Below are 19,004 nucleotides of genomic sequence, written 5' to 3' on the forward strand. Positions count from 1 at the left end.
CCTGCGCCTGCAATGTTGTCCCCCCCCCCCCCCCCAAAACCGAGGGCGCTTATTTGTAGCCAGTTCATTTGAGGATTTAAAATAAAGGTCCTCAATGGAGAGGGATAAAAAAAATTGACCTTTCAGGCTGAGACCCTTCATCAGAACCTGGATCAAATTCCTGATGAGGGGCCTTGGCTGGAAACATCGACTCTTAATTCCTCTCCACAGTTGCTGCCTGATCTGCTGAGCTCCTCCAGCATTTTGTTTGTGTTTCTCTGTATTTTCAGCATCTGTAGAGTGTCTTTATTTTTAATCTACATCCCACGATCACCTCCTGTGCTGCAGGGATATTCTACCTCTGTGCACTGTGTAATCATGAGATCGGTATGTACAGTATGCAAGACCCCAGCTTTGTACTGTACCTCGGGACATGTGACAATAGAAAACCAATTCCAATTCCTATTTCTAAAATATTGTTCTTTCCCTTGTTTCTCCCCGCCTATCACAGCTCCATGCCCTGAAAGTCATAGACAGATACACTATGAAAACTGGCTCTTCAGTCCTGACTCTGCAAAGACCACTAAGCATCCACTTATACTAATTCCATTTTTATACTCCCCACTTCCTTGGCAACTGTCCACAGATTCCATACTTCTCTACACACTAGGTGGAACTTAAAGAGGCCAATTAAACTAAGAACCTGCATGTTTTTGGCTGTGAGAGGAAACCAGAGCACTGGGGGGGGGGGGGGGAACTATGCAGTCACATGGAGAACCTGCAAATTCCACACAGGCACCATTTCAGGTCAGGGCTGAACTCTTGAATGACTGCAAAGGAGATTTACCAGGATATTTCCAGGACTGTGTTCTGAAGAGATGTTCAGGAGGTTGGGAATTCATTCATTGGAACATCAGGGAAGGAGAGGTGTATAAAATCATGAAAGGCTGGATAGGGTGAATGTGCACAGTCTTTTTCCCAGGGGTGGGAAAACAAGAACTAGAGGATGTAGATTTAGGGTGAGAGGGCAGAGATTTAAAAGGAATCTGAAGGATAACTTCTCACCCAGAAGATGGTCCGTATTTGGAAGGAGCTGTCAGAAGAATTGAGGCAGGTACATTAACGAAGTATAACAGGCAATAGGATAGACACATGGATAGAAGATATTTAGTGGGATATGGAACCACAGCGCCTCTACTTCCGTAGGAGCTTGCGAAGATTCAGCGTGGCATCTAAAGCTTTGACAAACTTCTATGGATGTGAGGCGGGGAGTATATTGACTGGTTGCATCACAGCCTGGTATGGAAACATCAATGCCCTTGAACGGAAAATCCTACAAAAAGTAGCGGATACGGCCCAGTTTATCATGGGTAAAGGCTTCCCCAACATTGAGCATTTCTACTCGAAGCATTGTTGCAGGAAAGCATCATCCATCATCAGGGACTCCCACCACCCGGGACATGCTCTCTTCTCGCTGCTGACATAGGAAGAAGGTCTAGGAGCCTCAGGACTCACACCACCAAGTTCAAGAACAGTTCTTACCCCTCAATTATCAGGTTCTTGAACCAAAAGGGATAACTTCACTCAACTTCACTTGTCCCATTACTGAAATATTCCCACAACCTATGGACTCACAGTCAAGGACACTTCATCTCATGTTCTCGGTATTTATTGTTTATTTATTATTATTCTTTCTTTCTTTTTCTATTTGCATAGTTTGTTGTCTTTTGCACATTGGTTGGAAACCCAAGTTGGTGTAGTTATTATTCTATTATGGATTTATTGATTATGCCCACAAGAAAATGAATATCAGGGATGTATATGGTGGCATATATTACTTCGAACTTTGAACTTTGAAGCACTGCCAAATGGGTCTAGCTAAGATGAAAATCTTGGTTGGAATGGACTAATTGGGCTAAAGGGTTAATTTCTGAGTTGTATGACACGATGACCCTGTGACTCTGGCACAATGAGAGAGTGCAGCTCTATCAGCTGTGCCACTGGGCCAGCCAAAGTACCTTTGCAATCCAGCTTGTGAGTCCCCCACTCCTGTGCAGGAAGAGCTGCAGCAGCGTAGTGCTTAGCACGATGTTATTACTGCTTTGGGGTGTTGGAGTCCAGAGTTCAACTCCGACATCGTCTGTAAGCGTTTTGTATGTTCTCCCCATGACTGTGTGGCTTTCCTCCAGGTGACCCAGTTTCCTCTCACGGTCCAAATATGTACCAGTTAGGAGATTAATTGGTCATTTTAAATTGTCCTCTGTTTAAGCTAGGGTTAAATGGGTGGGTGTGGTAGAAATGGTTAAAACTAGTATATGATGGGATACTTGACCATTCTGGAGCAGCTGGACTTAAGACTGCTCATGAGAGTTGAGAATAACTTTGGATGGTAAGTGCAGTACCAGGAACTCCAATAAACAAGATACTAGGTCCCTAGAACCAGGATGGAGGATGCGTCTGGGGGTAAATTATAAGTCCTGAATACAGGGATCAGAAAGAACTGTTAGACTCGCATTCAGAGGTAAATCGTGAGTCCTGATAACAGGGAACAAAGAGAATGCAAACAACAGGAATACTGCAGATGCTGGAAATTCAAGCCACACACATCAAAGTTGCTGGTGAACGCAGCAGGCCAGGCAGCATCTCTAGGAAGAGGTACAGTCGACGTTTCAGGCCGAGACCCTTCGTCAGGACTAACTGAAGGAAGAGTTAGTAACAGATTTGAAAGTGGGAGGGGGAGGGGGAGATCCAAGATGATAGGAGAAGACAGGAGAGGGAGGGATGGAGCCAAGAGCTGGACAGGTGATTAGCAAAAGGGATATGAGAGAATCATGGGACAGGAGGTCCGGGGAGAAAGGCAAGGAGGGGTGGAACCAGAAGATGGGCAAGGGGTATAGTCAGAGGGACAGATTTTTATACGCACATTCTTTCTCTCACTCTCCTTTTTCTCCCTCTGTCCCCCTTGCCCATCCTCTGGTCCCCCCCCCGCCCGCTGTCTTCCTCTGGTTCCCCCCCCCCCCCCCGCTGTCTTTCTCCCCGGACCTCCTGGTGGTGGTGGAGACTGTGGCAGATTCTCCACGATATCATGTTAATAAACTCTTAAAACAAAACTCAAAACTCAAAGTCACTCTGGTGTTCTTAGTTAGTGTTTCCATGACAGTGGGTGGTGTGGCTTGTTCAACCAGAGGGGACTATTCTACGATGTATTACTAAATAAATAAATAAACAAACAAATAAGAGATGTGACAAATGCAGGAATGAGGAAATCTTATTACAATAATACAGGGTCTTTGTGAGACCAGACCTAGAATATTGTGGACAGTTTTCTTTCCTTATCTCCAAAAGGATGCACTGCTCCTTGCGTGATTGCAGGGAAGATTCATATGCCAAGTTCCAAGAATGGTGAGTTTCCTGTTGGAGAAGAGATTGAGCATACAGGAACAGAATTTTTCTAAAGCTTAACAAAAATCAGATGAGTTTATGTTGAAACAAAGGAAATTGTTAAAAGCCTTGACGGGTTAACTTCAAGGAGGCTGTTTCTCTTGGCTGAGGAATGTAGGTCCTGAGGTAAGGAGAACTTCTATCACAGAGTGGGTGTTAAATTCTTTACTTCTCGAGGCCCTGGAGGGTCAGTCATAGTATTTGTTCAAAATACAGATTGCTAGATTTCTGAACATGAAGGAAACCTAAAGGTATGGAGATAGTGCAGAGAGATGACAGTCAGATGGAAATTAACAGGATCTTACTGAATGATGGAGCTGTCTCAAAGCGACATTGGCCAACTCCAATCATATTTTATCATATTTTTATGTAGAATTGTCTTCAGAAGTACAACAGTAGCATGTTAAATACACAAATAGGATTTCTCAAACTATTGCATTCATGATCCTTTTCTGAAAATTAGGCGGAACATCATGGGATCTTCTTACATCCACGTTACTCAAGCGTTCAGTCACTTACTCTGATGACAGTTTCCAGTAATATCCTTAAAAATATTATTAATCTGAGAAATTTGTGGTTACCTGTGCAGGAATTTTGTGTGTAATGCCCAATGGAACATTAAAGTTCTGGGAGTACTACTCAAAAATCTTCATTTCTGAGAGACACCAGTAAAATAGTAGATAATTCCTTTTGAGCATTGAGTTCAGGTGTTGGTGGACAAGTGTAGGTCAATCATTGAGAAGCGCTTGTGCAGAAGTGATCACCAACTCGAGAAAGAGCTGGAGGTCTGGACACTGGACTCTTATTTTGTATTCTGGAGGGTGAAATCAAATGGACTGATGGGCCTTCTCTGCATACTGAGATTTTTTAAATTCAATGTTCAAAGTAAATTTATTATTGAAGTACATATATGCCACCATATACAACCCTGAGATTAATTTTCTTGCAGGCATACTCAATGAGTCCAATAACCATAACAGAATCAATGAAAGACCACACCAACAAGGGAGACAACCAATGGGCAAAAGACAACAAACTGTGCAAATATAAAAAGAAAGAACAAGACAAATAATAATAACAACAACAACAATAGTAATAATAAAGCAATAAATATCTTAAGTATGACGAAGAGTCCTTGAAAGTGAATCCATAGGTTGTGGGAACAGTTCAGTGAAGGGGCAAGTGAAGCTGGTTGAAGTTATCCCCTTTGCTTCAAGAGCCTGATGAAATGAAAGCAAGCAATACTGAAGACTCCAAGACTCTATAAGCCTAACTTATTTTGCTAATCTTTGAATTGAGATGGTAGAAAGCCAATATTCCACATTGATTGTCTTCAATAATCACATCAATACAGAAAGCAGAATGGTTTCAGAATTATGAACACAAATATTCTGCAGATGCCTGAAATCCAAGGAACACACACAAGGCCACTTCCATGTTGGAGGAGCAACATCTTATTTTCCATCTGTGTCGCCTCCAATGTGATGGCATGAACATCAATTTCTCTAACATCTTGTAATTTCTCCCCTCCTTCTTCTCTCTTTTTCCATTCCCTATTCTGACTCCCACCTACCCCTTCCCTTATCTTCAGCTGCCTGCCACGTCCCTCTGGTGCCCTCCTCCTCTCCTTTCTCCCACAGTCCACGCTCCTCTCCTATCAGATTCTTTCATCTTCGGCCCTTTACATTTTTCACCTATCACCTCTCAGCTTCTCACTTCATTCCCCACCTCCTCCAGCCAAACTACCTTCCCTCTCTTTCATCTTTCCTCACCTAACACCTTCTATCTTGCTCTCCTTCTGCTGCCCCACCTTCTTATCCTGGCTTCAGCCCCCTTCCTTTTGAGTCCTAATGAAGGGTCTTGGCCCAAAATGTAGACTTTTTATTCCTTTACATAGATGCTGAACTGCTGAGTTCCTCCAGCATTTTGTGTGTGTTGCTCTCAAAGTTTCAGAGTTGTATTTACAAATTTGATGATGATGTCTGATTGGGTCTAAATGAGTTTCCTGTCCTTTTCAGAGAAAAAAACACACTTTCTATGCCATGTGGATAGGGTGAGTTGCCATTAAAGGGTATGGCTATCGTTGGCAGATGGCAATCTGAAGAAATCAGAACAATATGCATCAGACTTTCATATGAAATACATACCAAACATTAGTCATCCCATGAGATTTTTGGCATAAAGGAGAAATTCATTCTACTCTGGAATGCTTCTGACACAGTGACTACTTCCTGATAGCTTAGACAAATGCTTACTGTTTAGTTGTCAGCCTTGGCAGAATGGAAAGGACATTCCATCTGTACCTGACCCTGCTGTCTGATTAACCCTTCTCTCCCAATCCCTAGTATGAAAGGGTTTGGGTACAAGTTATAAAGCCCTGTCTGTGGTCCTATGTGTTAAACTGATTAAACCCAGAGCAAGTGTTTGATCAGTTTACTAACTCTTTGGTAATGCTATTGGTTCATTATTGTCACATGTATCAAGATACTATGAATAGCATGTCTCACATCTGTTTATACAAATCAAATCATTACACAATGCATTGAGCTAGTACAAGGTTACAACGATGACAAAGCAGAACAAAATATAAAAGCCATCGAAAAAGAGCAATGCAGGTAAACAAAAAAGTGCAAGATCATAATGAGGTAAATCGAGGGTTCAAGAGTTCATTTTATCATACAAGAGGTTTGTTCAAGAGTGTAATGATTGTGAGACAGAAGCTGTCCTTGTGCCTGGTGGTATGTGCTTTTAGGCTTTTGTTTCTTCTGCCCAGTGGGAGAGGGGAGAAGAGAGAATGTCCATGGGGGATTGGTGATGCTGGTTGCTTTACTGAGGTGGTAGGAAGGAAAGACAGAGTCCATAGGGGAGGGTGGATCTTGTGATGTGCTGAGCACCTAGGAACTTGAAGCTCTTGTGCGTTTTTGCCAGTAAAAGCAGGATCTCCTGGGTGGCCACCCACTTAAATTCTACCTAGCATGCCCATTCCAACATGTCAGTCCACGACCTCCTCTACTGCCGCAAGGAGACCACACTCAGGATGGAGGAGCTTGTGTTATATCTGGGTAGCCTCCAACACGATGGCTACATCAATTTCCCGAACTTCCAGTCACTGCCACTTCTTCACCATTCCCATTGCCGTTTCCTTCTCTCACCTCATCTCCTTACCTGCCCTTCTTCTGCCCCTACTTCTTCCTCCCCTCCCCTCGCCCCACCTTCTTGTTCTAACTTCTCATCTTGTTTCTCATCCTGATGTAGGGTCTCATTTTAGGGTTTTTTTGAGGATAATCAAGTATATATGGGGGGGGGGGGTCCAAAAAATTTTATGTATCTTTTTTCTTCAGCCGCACAGGGGGTAAAATTTATAGGTTAATGTGTGATACAAATTCATTTACTTTCCAATTTATTGAAGGTTGTCCTTATAACAGTATGAATAAAAATGTTATGTCTTTCTTAAATTAATATTTGATTAATCATACGCAATTAGAGGTTTAAAGTTACAACTACTTGCCTAACACTTTGATATATATATATAACTTATCTTGACCGAGAAGTGACCGGTAAATGAGAGAAGTAGAGGGTGGTACCAACTTGACTATGAGTCCCGGCCACAACCCTCCCGGGTTAGTGGAAGCATGATAAACCTATAAAATACTTAGAGAGCTGGAGATCTTGATACGATCAAGGGTTAATATGCCACTAAAGGGAGCTAGAGGAAGAGGAGTTCTGGTGTGATTAAGGATGAGATGCGTGTCAAAAGAGCAAAATGTCATGTTTGAGCAATTAGTGGGGATAAACCAATGACTATGCCCAAACCAAACAAAGGTGTCCTATGTTAGGGTGATGGTGATTTCTTACCAACCCAGGAATCTTTGGATTATCGGTTGAGTGTAGAATGGTTGAATGGGATGTAATGGAATAGGGGAATGTCTACTAATGAGGATTGTAATGAAATAGGGGAATGAAATGTTGACTGTTTACTCTTTTCCATAGATGCTGCCTGGGCTGCTGAGTTCCTCCAGCATTTTGTGTGTGTTGCTTTGCATTTCCAGCATCTGCAGACTTTCTTGTCTTTGTGCCTTACGATTGCTGCCTGTGCCATGTGACATTGAGGACAGGAATAGGATGAGGTGGCAGGTAAATGTGTGGCTTAAGAGTTAGAGTAGGGGGCAGAGGATTCAGATTTCTGGATAATTGGGACCTCTTCAGGGGCAAATGGGACCTGTATAAAAGGGATGGTTTGCACTTGAATATGAGGGGGACCAATATTCCTGCTAGCAGATTACTAGAGCTGTTGAGAATGGTTTAAACTAATATGGCAGGGGGGTTTGAAACCAGTATGATGGAGCTGAGGATGAGCCAGCAGGTTTACAAGTAGATGATGGATATAACATGAATGTAAAGAAGGACAAGCCAATGATTGGGTACAAATGCAGACAGAGCAAAGAGTTAAGTTGTACCACAGAGGCAAAATTCAAAAGGGTGAAGAATATAGGGTGAAGGTGCTGTACTTAAATGCGCATTACATTCGGATGCGCATACTGTGGAGAACTCGGCGCAGTTACTGATTGATCAGTTTGACGTTGTGGGCATCACTGAGTCGTGGCTGAAAGAAGGCTATATTTGGGAGCTTAACATCATAGAAAATACTTTGTATCAAAAGGGCATGCAGGATGGCATAGGAGGTGGTGTGGCTCTGTTGGTAAGAAATGGAATTTCGTCTTTAGAAAGAGGCGACATGGGGTCAGAGAATGTTGAATTTTTGTGGGTGGAGTTAAGAAATTGCAAGGGTAAAAAAATCATTATGGAAATCATATATAGGCCTCCAAATAGTAGCCTACATGTGGGGTTGAGGTTGCAAAGGGAGCTGGAAAAGGCATGCAATAAAGATAATGACACAATTGTAATGGGAGACTTCAATATGCAAGGAAAATCAGGTTGGTGTTGGATCACAAGAGAGGGAAATTGTAGAGTGCCTATGAGATGGCCTTTTAGAGCAGCTTGTGCTCGAGCCTACTCGGTGAGAGGCTACCTTAGATTGGATGTTGTGTAATAACCTAGAACTTATTAGGGAGCTTAATGTAAAGGAACCCTTAGGAGACAATGATCATAATATGATAGTTCATAGTGCAATTTGAGAAGGAGAAGCATAACTCACATGTATCAGTATCGCAATGGAATAAAGGGAATTACAGAGCTATGAGAGCAGAGTTGCCCAGGTGGATTGGAGGTCGATACTGCTGGGATGACAGCAGAGATGGCTGAAGTTTCTGGGAATAGTTCACACGGCACAGGATAGATATGTCCCACAGAGGAAGAAATTCTCAAATGGCAGGGATAGGCAACCGTGGTTGACAAAGGAAGTTAAGGGCTGCAATGAAAGGGCATATAAGGTAGCAAAAGTGAGTGGGAAGTAGGATAATTAGGAAGCCTTTAAAATCCAACAAAAGGCAATTATAAGCTATAAGAAGGGAGAAGATTAAATATGAAGGCAGGTTAGCCAATAATAAAAAGCAGGACACCAAAAGCTTTTTTGGTTATATAAAGAGTAAAAGGGAGGTGAGAGTTGATATTGGACCACCGGAAAATGATGATGGTGAGGTAGTAATGCTGATGATGCTGGTGGGGGATAAAGAAATGGCAGATGAACTTAATAGGTACTGTGCATCTGTCTTCATTGTGGAGGATACTAGCTGTGTTGCAGAGGTCTGTGAGTGTCTGGGAGCAGGAGTGAGTGCCATTGCTATTACAAAGGAAAAAGTACAAGGCAAACTCAAAGGTCTTAAGGTGGATTAGTCACTTGGACCAGATGGACGACATCCCAGAGACCTGAGACAGGTTGCTGAAGAGGTAATGGATGCATTGGTCATGATCTTTCAAGAATCACTTAATTCTGGCATGGTCCTGGAGGACTGGAAGACTTCAAATGTCACTCCACTCTTTAAGGGAGGAAGGCAAAAGAAAGGAAATTATAGGCCAGTTAGCCTAACCTCAGTGGTTGGGAAAGTGTTGGAGTCTATTATTAAGGATGAGGTTTTAAGGTACTTGGAGATTAATAATAAAATAAGTCAAAGTCAGCTTGGATTCTGTGAAGGGAAATCTGTCAGAGTTCTTTGAGGAAGTAACAAGCAGGTTGGACAAAGGAGAGGCAGTAGATGTCATTTACTTGAATTTTCAGAAGGCGTTTGATAAGGTGCCACACATGAGGCTGCTTAACAACATAAAATCCTATGGCATTACAGGAAAGATACTGCATAGATAGTGGAATGGCTGGCAGGCTGGAGACAGCGACTGGGAATAAAAAGGGCCTGTTCTGATTGGCTGCTGGTAACTAGTTGTGTTCCTCAGGGGAGAGTATTAGAACCACTACACCACATTGTTTGTCAAAGATTTAGATAATGGAATTGATGGCTTTGTGGCAAAGTTTGCAGATGAAACAAAGATAGATGAAGGGGTAGGTCATGCTGAAGAAGCAATGCGATTGCAGCAGGACTGGAAGAATGGGCAAAAAAAGTGGCAGATGAAATACAGTGTTGGGAAATGTATGATGATGCATTTTGGTAAAAGGAATGATAGTGCAGACCTTTATCAAAATGGGGAGGAAGTTCAAACATCAGATGTGCAGAGGGACTTAGGAGCCCTTATGCAAGACTCACAGAAGGTTAATTTACAGGATGGGTCTGTGGTAAAGAAGGCAAAAGCAATGTTGGCATTTATTTCAGGGGGATAAGAATATAAAATCAGAGATAATGCTGAGCCTTTATAAGATACTAGTCAGGCCTCACTTGGAGTATTGTCAACAGTTTTGGGCCCCATATCTCAGAAAGGATGTGTTGCCATTGGAGAGAGTCCAGAGGAGGTTCATGAGGATGATTTCAGGAATGAAGGTGTTAACATATGAGGAGTGTTTGGCAGTTTTGGGCCTGTACTCACTGGAATTTAGAAGAATGTAGGGAATCTCATTGAAATCCACCAGATGTTGAAAGGTCTAGATAGGTGGATGTGGAGGGGATGTTTCCTGTGGTGGGGGTATCCAGAACTAGAGGGCACAGCCTCAAAATTGAGGGGCGACCCTTCAGAAAAGAGGTAAGGAGGAATTTTTTTTTTAGCCAGAGAGTAGTAAATCTGTGGAATGCTCTGCCACAGACTGTAGTGAAGGCCAAGTCCGTGCGTGTATTTAAGGCTGAAGTTGATTATTTCCTGATCGGTCAAGGCATCAAAGGATATGGTGAAAAGGCAGGTGTATGGGGTTGAGTGGGATCTGGGATCAGCCATGATGGAATGACAGAGTAGACTCGATGGGCTGAATGGCCTGATTCTGCTCCTGTGTGTTATGGTCTTGTTTGCTCACATTAGCAATTTTTAAAACAATGCCCTTCCTTACCTTTTAATTTCACATGAGTCAGATTGAATTCAATGGAATCAAACTTCTTTCCACAGGTGAAGTGAGCCAGATACTGTCGGTGCATAAGCCCGCAAGTCACCATTTTGAAGAAGGTCAGAGGACTTAATCTTTAATGACTTCAGCTGATACTTTTCCCTAAATGAACACGGCCTGTTGTGTAGTGACATCAGCACTCGACTTTGAGGCGGATGGTCCTGATTTCCTCCGAGGAGGTGAGGTGAGAGAGGGAAACGGGAATGGGAATGGTGAAGGGGGGCAATTACTGGAAGTTCGGCCAGGTCCCAACCTGGGCAGCAGGAGTATCCGCGCGAAAGAAAGACTGCCAAACTGCTTCCGTACCTTGCCATGAAAACTCTATGGATGATGACCCAAAGGCACTCAACAACAAATAAACTGAGCTAGCTGACTATTATCACGAGTGAAAACAAAAGACAGGCACAGGGTGCACATTTTATTAGCCTTATCTGTTTATCCACTCTCTTTATAACATGAAGGTGTCAAAATCTATGGGTTAAACTGAGTTCAAGTGTACAGTATCCAAACAACACTCTACAAGTATTTCATGGTATCAAATATCACTTGGTGTCAAAGTGGCACACCCATTGTAAAATTTTTAAAAGTTTTGAGCTGTTAAGTCAGATCAGAGTAGTTATTAAATTAATTCTGACTCCCACCAACAACTCCCCCATCTTGTCTACTCCCCTCCCCTCATGTGTACTCCAAATTCAAGGGCTGGGCAGGGAATTTCTTTCCCAACCCCTTCATAGTGGCTAGCATCACACTTTATGGCGCCAGCGATCAGAGTTCGATTCTTGCCGCTGTCTATAAAGAGTTTGTAGGTCTCCCTGTGACTGCATGGATTTCGTTTGGGTGCTCCGGTTTCCTCCCACATTCCACAAGGCGTCTGCGTTTAGTAAGGGTTAGTAAGTTGTGGGCATGCCGTGTAAGCATGGCAACACCTGCAGGCTGCCCCCAGCACATCCTCAGACTATATTGATCATTGATGCAAATGACTCATTTCAATGTATGTTTCAATGTTTTGATGTACATGTGACAAATAAAGCTAACTTTTAACTTAGTCCAAAGCATGCAAATGTCCATTCTATATGGTGTCTAAATTAGATTAGATTCAACTTTATTGTCATTGTGCTGAAAACAGATACAAAGCCAATGAAATGCATTTAGCATCTGACCAGAAATGCAAAGAATAGTGTTATTTACAAAATAACTGCAAATAAAAAAGTGCTACAGCACACAAATATAAAAGTACTGAGACAGTACAATATGGGTGCAATACTGCTTAGCGCTGTGATGTGAGGTTCAGCAGGGTCACAGCCTCAGGGAAGAAGCTCTTCCTGTGCCTGCTGGTGTGGGAGTGGAGGCTCCTGTAGCACCTACCGGATGGGAGGAGAGTAAAAGGTCCATGGTTAGGGTGAGATGCATCCCTGATAATGGTTTTCGCCCTGCCCAGGCAGCGTTTATAGTAGATGTTCTCAATGGTGGGCAATTGGGTGCCGATAATCCGCTGGGCAGTTTTCACCACATGCTGGAGTGCTTTGCAGTCCGATACGGGACAATTGCCATACCACACTGAGATGCAGTTGCTGAGTATGCTCTCAATGGTACAGCGGTAAAAATCCGTCAGTATCCTGGGACAGAGGTGAGCTTTCTTCATGCTCCGCAGGAAATAAAGGCGCTGTTGCGCCTTTTTGATCAGGATGGAGGAGTTCAGGGACCAGGTGAGATCCTCGGAAATGTGGACACCAAGGAATTTGAAGCTTGATACATGCTCCACTACAGCTCCGTTGATGTAGATGGGGACGTGAGTGTGACTCCTGGCATGCCTGAAGTCCACAATGATCTCCTTGGTCTTCTGGGTGTTAAGGGCCAGTTTGCTGTCGGCACACCACGCAGCCAGTTTATGTTCCATGAGATCAACTCAGAGCTACAATAGGTACTGATAACAACTACTGTTTCTTGCACAAAGACATAGTCATACAATAAGGTAGCTTGGAAACAGGCCCTTTGGCCCAACATATCCATATCAAGGTGTTCACCTCAACTAGTCCCATTTGCCTGTGTTTGGCACTTATCCCTTCAAACCTTTCCTTTCTATGTCCTTATCCATGTATTAGACAATAGACAATAGGTGCAGGAGTAGGCCATTCGGCCTTTCGAGGCAGCACCGCCATTCACTGTGATCATGGCTGATCATCCACAATCAGTACCCAGTTCATAGCACTGAACATCATAGATCTCTGTTTTCAATGAAAATTGTGAGACTGTGCAAACAGCTTTGCTGATGTAGTTCCATCCTTAGTTCTCCAGCATTAGAGCAAATCATGGAATATTGGGAAAACCAAAGCCAGCTGCTTTGCTACCTATGATGAACTATATTTCAGAGCTGTCATCTCTCTTTCTCTCTCCAACTTTTCCTAGCTTCTGTCTGAAGCTGAAGAAAGCTTAGCACCATTTGTGTGGAGTTTTTCTTTCTTGTTCCATTCTGCTACTATCTTCTCTCTGCAGAATTTTCTTTCCTCACCTCAACTGACTACATCCATGCCTTTGTGACCTGCACACTTGGGTTTCCAACATACCCCTGCCTAACGACACACAATATTAATAAAGTTATCCAGAATTCTGCTGCCTGTGCTAACCTATTCACCTATCACATCACAGCTCACTGATTTACAAAGTTTCTTCCTAGGTTTCAGATCCATCTACGCCATCAGAAAGTCCTAAGCCTAAACCATAAAGTTGTGAGAGTAGATGATTTTAACTTTCCACACATTGACTGAGACTCCCATACTAAAGAAGGTGTAGATGGGATGGAGTTTGTCAAGTATGCTTAGGAAAGTTTCCTTCAACAGTACATAGAAGTCCCAATGAGAGTGTATGTGATACTTGATCTGCTATTAGGGAATGAGACAGGGCAGGTGGTAGAAGTTGGTGTAGGGGAACGCTTTGCATCCAGTGACCACATGCCATTAGTTCCAAAGTAAGTATGCAAAAAGATAGGTCTAGTCCGTGGGTTGAAATTCTATATCGGAGACAGGCCAATTTTGATGATTTCAGAAAGGATCTGCCAAGTGTGGATTGGGACAGTCTGTTTTCTAGCAAAGGTGTACTTGGTAAGTAGGAGGCCTTCAAAAGTGAAATTTTGAGAGAACAAAGCTTGAATGTGCCTGTCAAAATAAAAGCAAAAAATAAAAGGATTAGGGAACGCGAACACAAGGAAATCGGCAGATGCTGGAAATTCAAGCAACACACACAAAATGCTGGTGGAACGCAGCAGAGTCAGGCAGCATCTATAGGAAAAAGTACAGTCGACGTTTACCTTTGTTTTTAAAAGATATTGAGGCTCTGGTTAAGAAAGAAAAGGAAGTATGTAGCTGGTAGGAACAAATGAGGTACCTATAGAGTATAAGAAATGCAAGAGAACCCTTAAGAGAGAAATCAAGAGGGCATGAGATTGCCATAGCAGACAAAATGAAGGAGAATCTGAGGAATTCTACAAATATGTTAAGGGCAAAAGGATTGCAAGGGACAAAACTGGTCCTCTGGAAGATCAGAATGGTAATCTAAGCATGGAGCCAAAAGAGATAGAGGAGATCTTAAATAGATTTTGCATCTGCATTTACTCAGGAGACAGACCCAGAGTCCATAGAAGTGAGGCAAAGCAGCATCGACTTTATGGACTCTATACAGATTACAGAGGAGAAGGTGTTTGCTGTCGAGGTAAATTAGGTTGGATAAATCCTCAGGACCTGACAAGGTGTTCCCTTGGACCCTGTGGGAGGCAAGTGCAGAAACTGCAAGGGCCCTAGCAGAGATATTTAAATCATCCTCAGCAACAGCTGAGGTACCAGAGGACTGATGATAGCTAGTATTGTCCCGTTGTTTAAAAAAGGCTGTAAAAATAAACTAGGAAATTATAGGCCAGTGAGCCTGATATCAGATGTGGGAAAGTTATTGAAAAGTATTCTAAGGGACCGGATGTATATGTATTTGGATAGACATGGACTGATCAGGTATAGTTAGCATGGCTTTGTGCGTGGAAGGTCATGTCTAACTAATCTTATAGAGTTTTTTCAGGAAGTTGATGAAGGCAAGGCATTGGATGTTGCCTACATGGACTTTAGCAAGGCACTTGACTAAGTTCTGCATTGGACGTTGATCAAGAAATTTCAGTTCCTCGGCATTCAAAGATGAGGTAGTAAATTGGATAAGACATTGGCTTTGTGGGAGAATCCTGAAAGAGATAGTAGAAGGTGGCCTCTCTGACTGGAGGCTTGTGTCTAGTGGAGTGTCACGGGGATCGGTGCTGGTTCCATTGTTGCTTGTCATTTATATCAATGATCTGGACGACAATATGGTTAACTGGATCAGCAGATTTGCAGATGATGCCAAGATTAGGGTTGTAGATGTAGTGGACAGCGAGGAAGACTATCAGAGCTTGCAGCAGGATCTGGACCATCTGGAAAATGGGATGAAATATGGCAGATGGAACTTTATGCAGACAAGTGCAAGGTTTTGCACTTCGATATGACCAACCTGGGTAGGTCTTACACACTGAAAGGTAGGGCTGTGGAACAAAGGGATCTGAGACTAAGGGTCCATAATTCATTGAAAGTGGCAGCATAGGTAAATATGGTCATAAAGAAAACCTTTGTCACATTGGCCTTCATTAATTAAAGTACTGAGTACAGGAGATGGTGTATTGTATACTATTTTGATCACCTACCTATAGGAAAGATGTAAATAAGGTTAAAGAGTACAAAGAAAATTTACAAGGATGTTGCCAGGACTGGATACCTGAGTTATAAGGAACATCAAATAGGCTAGGACTTTAAACAACAGGAATTCTGCAGATGCTGGAAATTCACCCGTATGGGTCCTAGCTATGCCTGCCTTTTTGTTGGGTTTGTGGAACAATCTATGTTCCGTGCCTATTCTGGTATCTGTCCCCCACTTTTCCTTTGCTACATCGACGACTGCATTGGCGCTGCTTCCTGCACGCATGCAGAACTCGTTGACTTTATTAACTTTGCCTCCAACTTTCACCCTGCCCTCAAGTTTACCTGGTCCATTTCCGACACCTCCCTCCACTTTCTAGATCTTTCTGTCTCTGTCTCTGGAGACAGCTTATCCACTGATGTCTACTATAAGCCTACTGACTCTCACAGCTATCTGGACTATTCCTCTTCTCACCCTGTCTCTTGCAAAAACGCCATCCCCTTCTTGCAATTCCTCCATCTCCGCCGCACCTGCTCTCAGGATGAGGCTTTTCATTCTAGGGCGAGGGAGATGTCTTCCTTTTTTAAAGAAAGGGGTTTCCCTTCCTCCACTATCAACTCTGCTCTTAAACGCATCTCCCCCATTTCACGTACATCTGCTCTCACTTCATCCTCCCGCCACCCCACTAGGAATAGGGTTCCCCTGGTCCTCATCTACCACCCCACCAGCCTCTGGGTCCAACATATTATTCTCCGTAACTTCCGCCACCTCCAACGGGATCCCACCACTAAGCACATCTTTCCCTCTTCCCCTCTCTCTGCATTCCGCAGGGATCGCTCCCTACGCAACTCCCTTGTCCATTCGTCCCCCCCATCCCTCCCCACTGATCTCCCTCCTGGCACTTATCCGTGTAAGCGGAACAAGTGCTACACATGCCCTTACACTTCCTCCCTTACCACCATTCAGGGCCCCAAACAGCCCTTCCAGGTGAGGCAACACTTCACTTGTGAGTCGACTGGGGTGATATACTGCGTCCAGTGCTCCCGATGTGGCCTTTTATATATTGGCAAGACCCGACGCAGACTGGGAGACCGCTTTGCTGAACATCTATGCTCTGTCCGCCAGAGAAAGCAGGATCTTCCAGTGGCCACACATTTTAATTCCACATCCCATTCCCATTCTGACATGTCTATCCACGGCCTCCTCTACTGTAAAGATGAAGCCACACTCAGGTTGGAGGAACAACACCTTATATTCCGTCTGGGTAGCCTCCAACCTGATGGCATGAACATCGACTTCTCTAACTTCCGCTAAGGCCCCACCTCCCCCTCGTACCCCATCTGTTACTTATTTTTATGCACACATTCTTTCTCTCACTCTCCTTTTTCTCCCTCTGTCCCTCTGAATATACCTCTTGCCCATCCTCTGGGTCCCCCCCCCCCGTCTTTCTTCCCGGACCTCCTGTCCCATGATCCTCTCGTATCCCCTTTTGCCAATCACCTGTCCAGCTCTTGGCTCCATCCCTTCCCCTCCTGTCTTCTCCTATCATTTTGGATCTCCCCCTCCCCCTCCCACTTTCAAATCCCTTACTCACTCTTCCTTCAGTTAGTCCTGACGAAGGGTCTCGGCCTGAAACGTCGACTGCACCTCTTCCTACAGATGCTGCCTGGCCTGCTGCGTTCACCAGCAACTTTGATGTAGGTTAGGACTTTATTCCTTGAAATGTAGAAGATTGAGAGGAGATTTGATACAGGTATACAATAGAGGTATAAATGGGGCAAATGCAAGCAGGTTTTTTCCACTGAGGTTGAGTTGGACTACAACTAGAGGTCAGGGGTTAAGGGTGGAAGATGAAATGTTTGAGGGGAACATGAGGGGAAACCTCTTCACTCAGGGGTGGTGAGAGTGTGGAATGAACTTCCAGTGCAAGTGGTGCATGCAAGCTCAATTTCAATGTTTAGGAGAAATTTGGATAGGTATTGTACATGAATGGGTGGGGTATGGAGGTCTATGATCCTGTTCAAGTCAATGGGAGTAGGCAGTTTAAATGGGTTGGCATGGACTAGATGGGCCAAAGGGACATTTTTCTCTGATTCTATGACTCTATGACCCCCCCCCCCATCCTATAACTTCCTCACCCAAACCCCACTCTGGGATTTCAATGCTTTACCAATTCTGTCCTCTCTTCCTGATCAACGTGACTCAGTTGATAGGGACTCTTTAACCACAACAAACAAGTAAATGAAACATAAATGTTTCGGTGACTAGTGGTGTGCCTCAGGGATCTGTACTGGGTCGAATGTTATTTGTCATATACATTAATGATCTGGATGATGAGGTGGTAAATTGGATGAGTAAGTATGCGGATGATACTAAGATAGGTGGAGTTGTGGATAATGAAGTAGGTTTTCAAAGCTTGCAGAGAGATTTAGGCCAGTCAGAAGAGTGGGCTGAAAGATGGCAGATAGAGTTTAATGCTGATAAATGTGAGGTGCTACATTTTGGTAGGACTAATCAAAATAGGACATACATGGTAAATGGTAGGGCATTGAAGAATGCAGTAGAACAGAGGGATCTAGGAATAATGGTGCATGGTTCCCTGAAGGTGGAATCTCATGTGGATAGTGTGGTGAAGAAAGCTTTTGGTATGATGGCCTTTATAAATCAGAGCATCGAGTATAGGAGTTGGGATGTAATGTTGAAATTGTACAAGGCATTGGTGAGGCCAGATTTGGAGTATTGTGTACAGTAAATTTGGTCACCGAATTATAGGAAAGATGTCAACAAAACAGAGAGTACAGAGAAGATTTACTAGAATGTTACCTGGGTTTCATCACCTAAGTTACAGAGAAAGGTTGAACAAGTTGGGTCTTTATTCTTTGGAACGTAGAAGGTTGAGGGGGACTTGACAGAGGTATTTAAAATTATGAGGGGGATAGATAGAGTTGACGTGGATAGGCTTTTTCCATTGTGAGTGGGGGAGATTCAAACAAGAGGACATGAGTTGAGAGTTAAAGGGCAAAAGTTTAGGGGTAACATGAGGGGGAACTTCTTTACTCAGAGAGTGGTAGCTGTGTGGAACGAGCTTCCAGCAGAAGTGGTTGAGGCAGGTTCGATGTTGTCGTTTAAAGTTAAATTGGACAGCTGTATGGACAGGAAAGGAATGGAGGGTTATGGGCTGAGTGCAGGTTGGTGGGACTAGATGAGAGTAACATTTTGGCACGGACTAGAAGGGCCGAGATGGCCTGTTTCCGTGCTGTAATTGTTATATGGTTATAAATAGTTTAGGAGGAACCACAATTTACTAAGTGGATAATGGAAAGAGTTGGGTGATCATGCATCCAACAGCTTGCACAGTAATGATGTCAGCAATGTTTGTGTAAACTTATTGTCTGTTCTACTCTAAAATGGCAGTAATTTCCCAACACCAAACAAGATGGCATTG

General features: G+C 43.5%; 1 protein-coding gene across 1 annotated transcript in view; it reads left to right on the forward strand.

The window, feature by feature from the left end:
* LOC140187802 (kinase suppressor of Ras 1-like) overlaps positions 1-19,004 on the forward strand; it is a 548,168-nt gene that overhangs the window by 505,226 nt on the left and 23,938 nt on the right. The window lies entirely within an intron of this gene.

The sequence above is a fragment of the Mobula birostris genome, chromosome 25 (assembly GCF_030028105.1).
Source record: "Mobula birostris isolate sMobBir1 chromosome 25, sMobBir1.hap1, whole genome shotgun sequence".
Classification (NCBI taxonomy): domain Eukaryota; kingdom Metazoa; phylum Chordata; class Chondrichthyes; order Myliobatiformes; family Myliobatidae; genus Mobula; species Mobula birostris.